The following is a 6,388-nucleotide window of genomic DNA, read 5'->3' as shown; positions in this document are numbered from 1 at the left end:
TGTTCAGAGCAAACGGATCGCAAGGGATAAAATTGGACCTCTTGAAGACCAGAGTGATAATCCATCTGTGGAGCCAAAAGAGTTGTCGAACACCTAAAATGAATTATTTGCATCTGCATTTCATCGGGGCACGGAAGCAGAGCCTATGGAAGCGAGGCAAAGCGGTATCAATTTCATGAACCATGAACAGATTACAGAGGAGGAAGCGTTTGCCACCTTGAGGCAAATCAGAAAGGATAAATCTCCAGGATCAAACAAGATGTTTCCTCGGACCCTGCGGAAGACAAGTGCAGAAATTGATGGGGCCCTTGCGGAGATATTCAAAACATCCTTAACGACAGGTGAGGTACCAGGAGATTGGAGGATATTGTTCTACTGTTTACAAAGTGCTGTAAACACAAACCAGAAAATTACTGGTCGGTGAGTCTGACATCAGTGTGTGAAAATTATTGGAAGCTATTCTACGGGACTGGATATATATGTATTTGGACAAACTTGCACTGTCCAGTCCCGATGAAGTGTCTCGGCACGAAACGCCGATTGTCCTCTTTTGTACAGATGCTCTCCGATATTTTGAGTTTCTCCAGCATTTTGTATGTGTTGTTTGGATTTCCAATATCTGCTGATTGTATCTTCATAAGGATGGCTTCGTGCGTGGTAGGTTATGTCTAACTAATCTTACAGGGTTTTTCCAGGAAGCTACCAGGAAAGTGAATGAAAGAAATGTTGCCGACAAGACTTTGACAAAGTCCAGCATGGGCGGCTGGTCGAGAACGTTCAGTCGCTCGGTATTCAGGATTCCGCTTTGGAAGAGTGCTAGTGGAGGGTTGACTCTCTGCCCGGAGGCCTGTGACTAGTGGTGTGCCTCAGAAATCAGTGCTTGGCATTTGTTGTTTGTCATCTATATCAATGAGTTGGAATGATGTGCTTAACTGATCGGCAGATTTGCGGATAGCCCCAAATTTGAGGGTATAGTGGACAACGTGGCTTGTAGAAGAATCTGCATCAGCTGTAAAGATGGGCTGAAAAATGACCGATCGAATTTAATGCAGACAAGTGCAATGATTTGCACTTCTGTCCGACCAATCAGGAAAGCTCTTAGTGAACGGTAGGGCACTAAGGACTGTCATGGAACAAAGGGATCTGGGAGGTCAGGTCCATAATCTATTGAAAGTTGTGCCACAGGAAGAGAGGATCGTAAAGAAAGTTTTTGGTACGTTGGTATTTAATAAATCGACGTACTGAGTCCAGGAGATGGGATATTATGTTGAAGTTGAATAACACAGTGGCGAAGTAAAATTTGGAGAATTGTGTGTAGTTTTGGTCACCTACCCACAGAAAAGCTGTAAACAAGGTTGAAAGAAAACAGAAAAAAAAAAAAAAACAAGAATGTTGTCGGGTCTGAGGGACCTGAGTTATAGGGAAAGATTGAGCAGGGTAAAATTGTATTCTTTAGAACGTGGAAGATTGAGAGAGGATTAATAGTGGTATACAAAATTATGAGGGGTATAGCTGCGGGTAAATGCAAGCAGGCTCTTTCTATTGAGGTTGGATAGACTACAATCAGAAGGCATGGGTTGAAGCTGAAAAATGAAAAGTTTACGGGGAACCAGGGGTTGGGGTGCTTTTTCACTCAGAGGGTCGTGACAGCAAGTGGTGCATGCGAGCTCAATTTCAACGTTCAATCGAAGCTTAGGTAGGTACATGGATAGCAGGGATATGGAGGATTATGGTCACGGTGCAGGTCGGTGAGAGTAGGCAGTTTAACTGTTTTCGGGTTTGACTAGACGGGCCGAAGGGCCTGTTTTTTTTTTTTTTGCTGTAGTTTCATATGACTCTCTGTTCTGAGGCACGTAATTTCATCTTGAAAACAAACCAAACCCATTCGCCCATGTACGATTCAGAGAGGTTTATAACTATTCATTTATTGACATTAGCATCAACTGAATATTGTATTTCCATCCGGGCAATTCTTGCAACAAGAAACCCCTTCGCCATTGGTTAATCAGCGGGTTGTTGATTAACACGGCGCCTGAAATATTTGTGAAATGCATCTTTCTGAAAAGACGCCCATTCCAAATGGCGAGAAATTGTACCCATGTGGGGAGTGATAGGTTGTTTGGAAATGGGCGCTATCGAAGGACTGACGCGCGAACTTGAGATGCACTGTTGTTGGAATGGCCGTCGGGGAGGGGCAGACGCAGAAACTTATATATTACACCGCGGTTAACTTGGCTGACAGGGAGGGAGTGACGTATTGATTGAAAATTATAACCAGCCAGGGAGTTGTGTGGTAGTGAAAATGGGAGCCAGGAAGGGAATGATTCCCAATTTTAATATGTTCACAGGAGTACAGACCAGCACGCAGATCACATTCACAAACTGACAGGCTATAGTCTACCAGAGAGAGAGAGAGAGAGAGAGAGAGAGAGAGAGAGAGAGAGAGACAGAGAGACAGAGACACAGAGAGAGACAGAGAGAAAGGGAGAGAGAGAGAGAGAGAGAGAGAGAGAGAGAGAGAGAGAGAGAGAGAGAGAGAGAAAGAAAGAAACATTTCACGTTCAGTTCAGATGAAGAGTCTCGACCCGAAATGTCGACTGTTTACACTTTTCTATAGATGCTCTCTGGCCTCCTGAGTTCCTCCAGCGTTGTGTGTGTGTGTTGCTCCGTAGAAAAAGCCTGCGTGCATTTACCCTATATGTACTCCTCATTATTTATTATGCCTCTGTCAAATCCCCCTCCATCTTCTACGCTCCAAGTAATAAAGTGTGAACCGGTCCAATCTTTCATTTTAACTCAGGTTCTCCAGATCCGAGAAGATCCCTGTAAATTTCCTCCGGACTGCTTCAACCCTATTCATAGTTTTCTTCCTAGTAGATGACTAAACCTGTACACAATACTCCCAGTTAGGCCTCAACAGCGTCTTTTACAACTTCAACACTACATTCTACCTCCTGTGATCACTACTTTGATTTATGAAAACCAGCCTGCCAAATGCTTTCATTTCAACCCCTATATACCTGTGCGCCACTTTAAATGAATTATGCGTCTGTATTCACAGATCCTTTTGTTCTACAGCACACCCCAGTGTACCATTCACTGTGTAAATCTTACCCTGGTTGGTCCTTCTGAAGTGCAGCACCTCGCACTTGTCTGTATTAAAATCCTTCTACCATTTTTACAGCTGATTCAGATCCTGCAGGAATCCAGTAGACTTCCTCGATTTCCACTGTGCTCCCAATCATGGTGTCATCCGCAAATGTGCGGATCGAGTTCACCACATTATTACTTAGATCAATGGTGGAGATGGCAAACAACGGAGGATCCATTTGGCACTCCACCAGTCAGAGGTCTCCAGTCAGACAGGCAATTGCTACCACGCTTCTCTCGCAAAGCCAATACTTAATACAATTTACTACCGCTCATTGAATGCCAAGTGTCTGAACTTTCTTGACCAGCATCCGATGCGGGACCTTGTCAAATATCTTGCTAATGTCTGTACACACAACATCCATTTCCTTGCCTTCATCAACGTTCTCAGCAAATTCCCCTTGAACCCCTATCATATTCGTCGGACACGACCTGTAAAGATTATCCCCAATCAGTCCCTGCCCGTCCAAATACTCAGAGACCCTGTCCCTTACTGTCCAATATTCTTCCCACGACTGATGTCAGCAGAGAGCCTTTCCTAAACAGCGGAACAACAGTACACATTACCCATGCACTTGATGGGGCAAGTGACCTAATTCTGATCCTTTATTTTATGGTTGTGTGAACTCGCTCAGAGAGGGAAATTAGATGACCCAGAATGAAATGGCGGAGCCGACTCACTGGTCCAATTTCCCCAATTCTGCTCCTATATCTTAAGGTCTCATTCGCCATCCTCCAATTCACCGGTGCCTCGCCGGTTGCTAAGGATGATTTAAGTATCTCTGCTGGAATCCGAGCAATGTCTGCACTTGCCACCTACAAGTTCGGAAGGAACACCTCGGCAGGCCCTGGGAGTCTCTCCACCGAGTTTACCTCAATGCAGCAACATGTCCGCCTCTTTAATACCTATGTGGTCCATGATCTGCTTCGCCCCACTTCTATACATTCTGTGCAGGTTCTGCATCCGTCTCCCTAATATATACAGATGCAGAACAAAATCTGTATGATTTCCCCCACCTCAACTGGCTTCACGCATTGATTAACATTCTGGTCTTCCAGAGGACCAATTTTGTCCCTTGCAATTCCTTTTCCTCTTTGCATTTCTGTAGAATCTCCTTGGGATCCCAGATCACATTGTCTCCTTGGGAAACCTCATGTCTTCTTTAACGTTCCTGATCTTGTCTTAAGCATTCTCTTGCATCTCCCGTATCACAGAAGTACCTCAGTTCTCCCTACCTGCCGACACCTGCTAACCAACTCCATTTTTTTTTCTTAATTAATGCCTTAATATCTCTGGGAATCCAAAATTCTCTAAACCTGTTATATTTACCTTTCATTCTGACAGGCACATACAAGCTTGCTACTCTCAAAATTACACCTTTGCCTGACAATAGCGTGTCCCAATGAACAATTCTCATATCCTTTCAGATATCATCGAAATTGGCCTTTCTCCAATTTAGAATTTCAGTCCGCGGGGCAGACCGTACCTGGTCTATACTTACTTTTAAACTAATGTCGTTGTGATCGCTGGATGTAAAGAATTCGCAGACACAATCATCTGTCACCAGCCGTGTCTCAGTATCTAACAGGGAATCAAGTATCGCGCTCTCTCTCATTGGGAGCTCCATGTACCGATGAAGGAAACTTTTCTGAACACACTTAACAAACACTATCGAATCTAGGCCTTTTGAGTATGGGAGACCCAGTCAATGTGTGACGCTGTGTCAACTGGTCTTAGACTCTCCCACCATAGGAAATATCCTCGTCACATCCACTCTATCAAGAATTTCACCCCTTATTGTTCTGAATTCCAGTGAATACTGGCCCAGAGCCACGAAACGCTCCTCTTAAGACAAGCCTTTCAAACCAAGAATAATTTTTGTGAACCTCCTTTGAACCCTCTCCAGTTTCAGCGCATCCTTTCTACGACAAGGGAGACGAATCTGCTCCCAATGCTCCAAGTGAGGTCTCGCCATCACCTGTTAAATCATTCCATCACGTGGCATAGGCAGCAATCCAGAGATTACTACCCTGGAAGTGTTGTTTCTCAACTCTTTAACTATCTCCCTAAAACCTCTTTTCAGGATCTTATCACCTTGTCTACCGATGTCATTGCTGCCAATGCTCACCAGACTTCGGGCTGCTCACCCTCGCCCTTGAGAATACCACGGACCCGATCCGAGATACCCATGATCCTGGCCCCAGGGAGGCAACATACCATGTGAATCTCTCTATCGCCCCCACAGAACATCGTCGCTTTCCCTCTGACTGAGGAATCTCCTATCAACACTGCAATTGTCTTCATCTCTCGGTTATTCTGAGCCACAACACCCGACTCAGTGCCGGACAGCCGGTCACTGCGGCTCCTCCCGGGTACGTCGTCGCCCTCAATAGCATCTAAACTTGTGTACTATTCATGAGGGAACGGTCACAGTGGCTGTGCATTTCCCCACCTTCTCCTGACAGCCACCCAGTTACCTGTCTCCTGCAACCTAAGAGTCCTACCCCACTTTAGCTCCTGTCTGTCACCTCCTCATTATCCCGTGTGAGTCGAAGGTCATCGAGCTGCAGCTCCAGTTCCTTAACACCTTCTCTCGGGAGGCGCTACTCGGTGTACCTGGCGCAGATGTGTTGATCTGGAGGTCTGCCAGACTTCCCACATCCCACACATAGTACAGAACCCTGCCCAGGAGCCATTCACACTAATCTGCTCTGCCATAACAAATGAGGAATGAACAAGTGAGGACAGAGAGAGAGTAACTTACAAGACAATGTATCACCCAAACCTGATCTCCCCTAAGCCCGATGAGCCAAAGCCAGTCTAAACAGTGACACAAGCAAAAAGAATGGCCGTCCCGCTTGTACTTGAATTATTCTTATTGGACCTTATTACTGCGTGAAGTAGCCGTTTTCGGGGGCTGAATGGCCTACGTATGCACATTGCTCTGTTCACAAGAGAATCGTTTGCAACTGATTTGGAGTAAACCAATCGAATGAGTGTTTGCGAAGGCATGTGTGAACTTTTAGTTTCCCGTACATAACATTAATATTGCTCTAAATATGAATTTATATTCCATTTTCAGTGAGAATTCCGGACCCCAGCAGGGGTTGCGGAATCAAACGGTTGCAAGGCAGCACGGTCCGGAAGAGAAGACGAGCTTCCCGTTCCCTTTCACTCATCCTGCAGACTCCCCATCGCTCTCTTGCGCCATTACACGGTCCCGGCCACTGCACCACG

The sequence above is a fragment of the Mobula birostris genome, chromosome 13 (genome assembly GCF_030028105.1).
Source record: "Mobula birostris isolate sMobBir1 chromosome 13, sMobBir1.hap1, whole genome shotgun sequence".
Lineage (NCBI taxonomy): Eukaryota > Metazoa > Chordata > Chondrichthyes > Myliobatiformes > Myliobatidae > Mobula > Mobula birostris.
The sequence above is the reverse complement of the archived record's forward strand: the minus strand, read 5'-3'. Positions refer to the sequence as shown.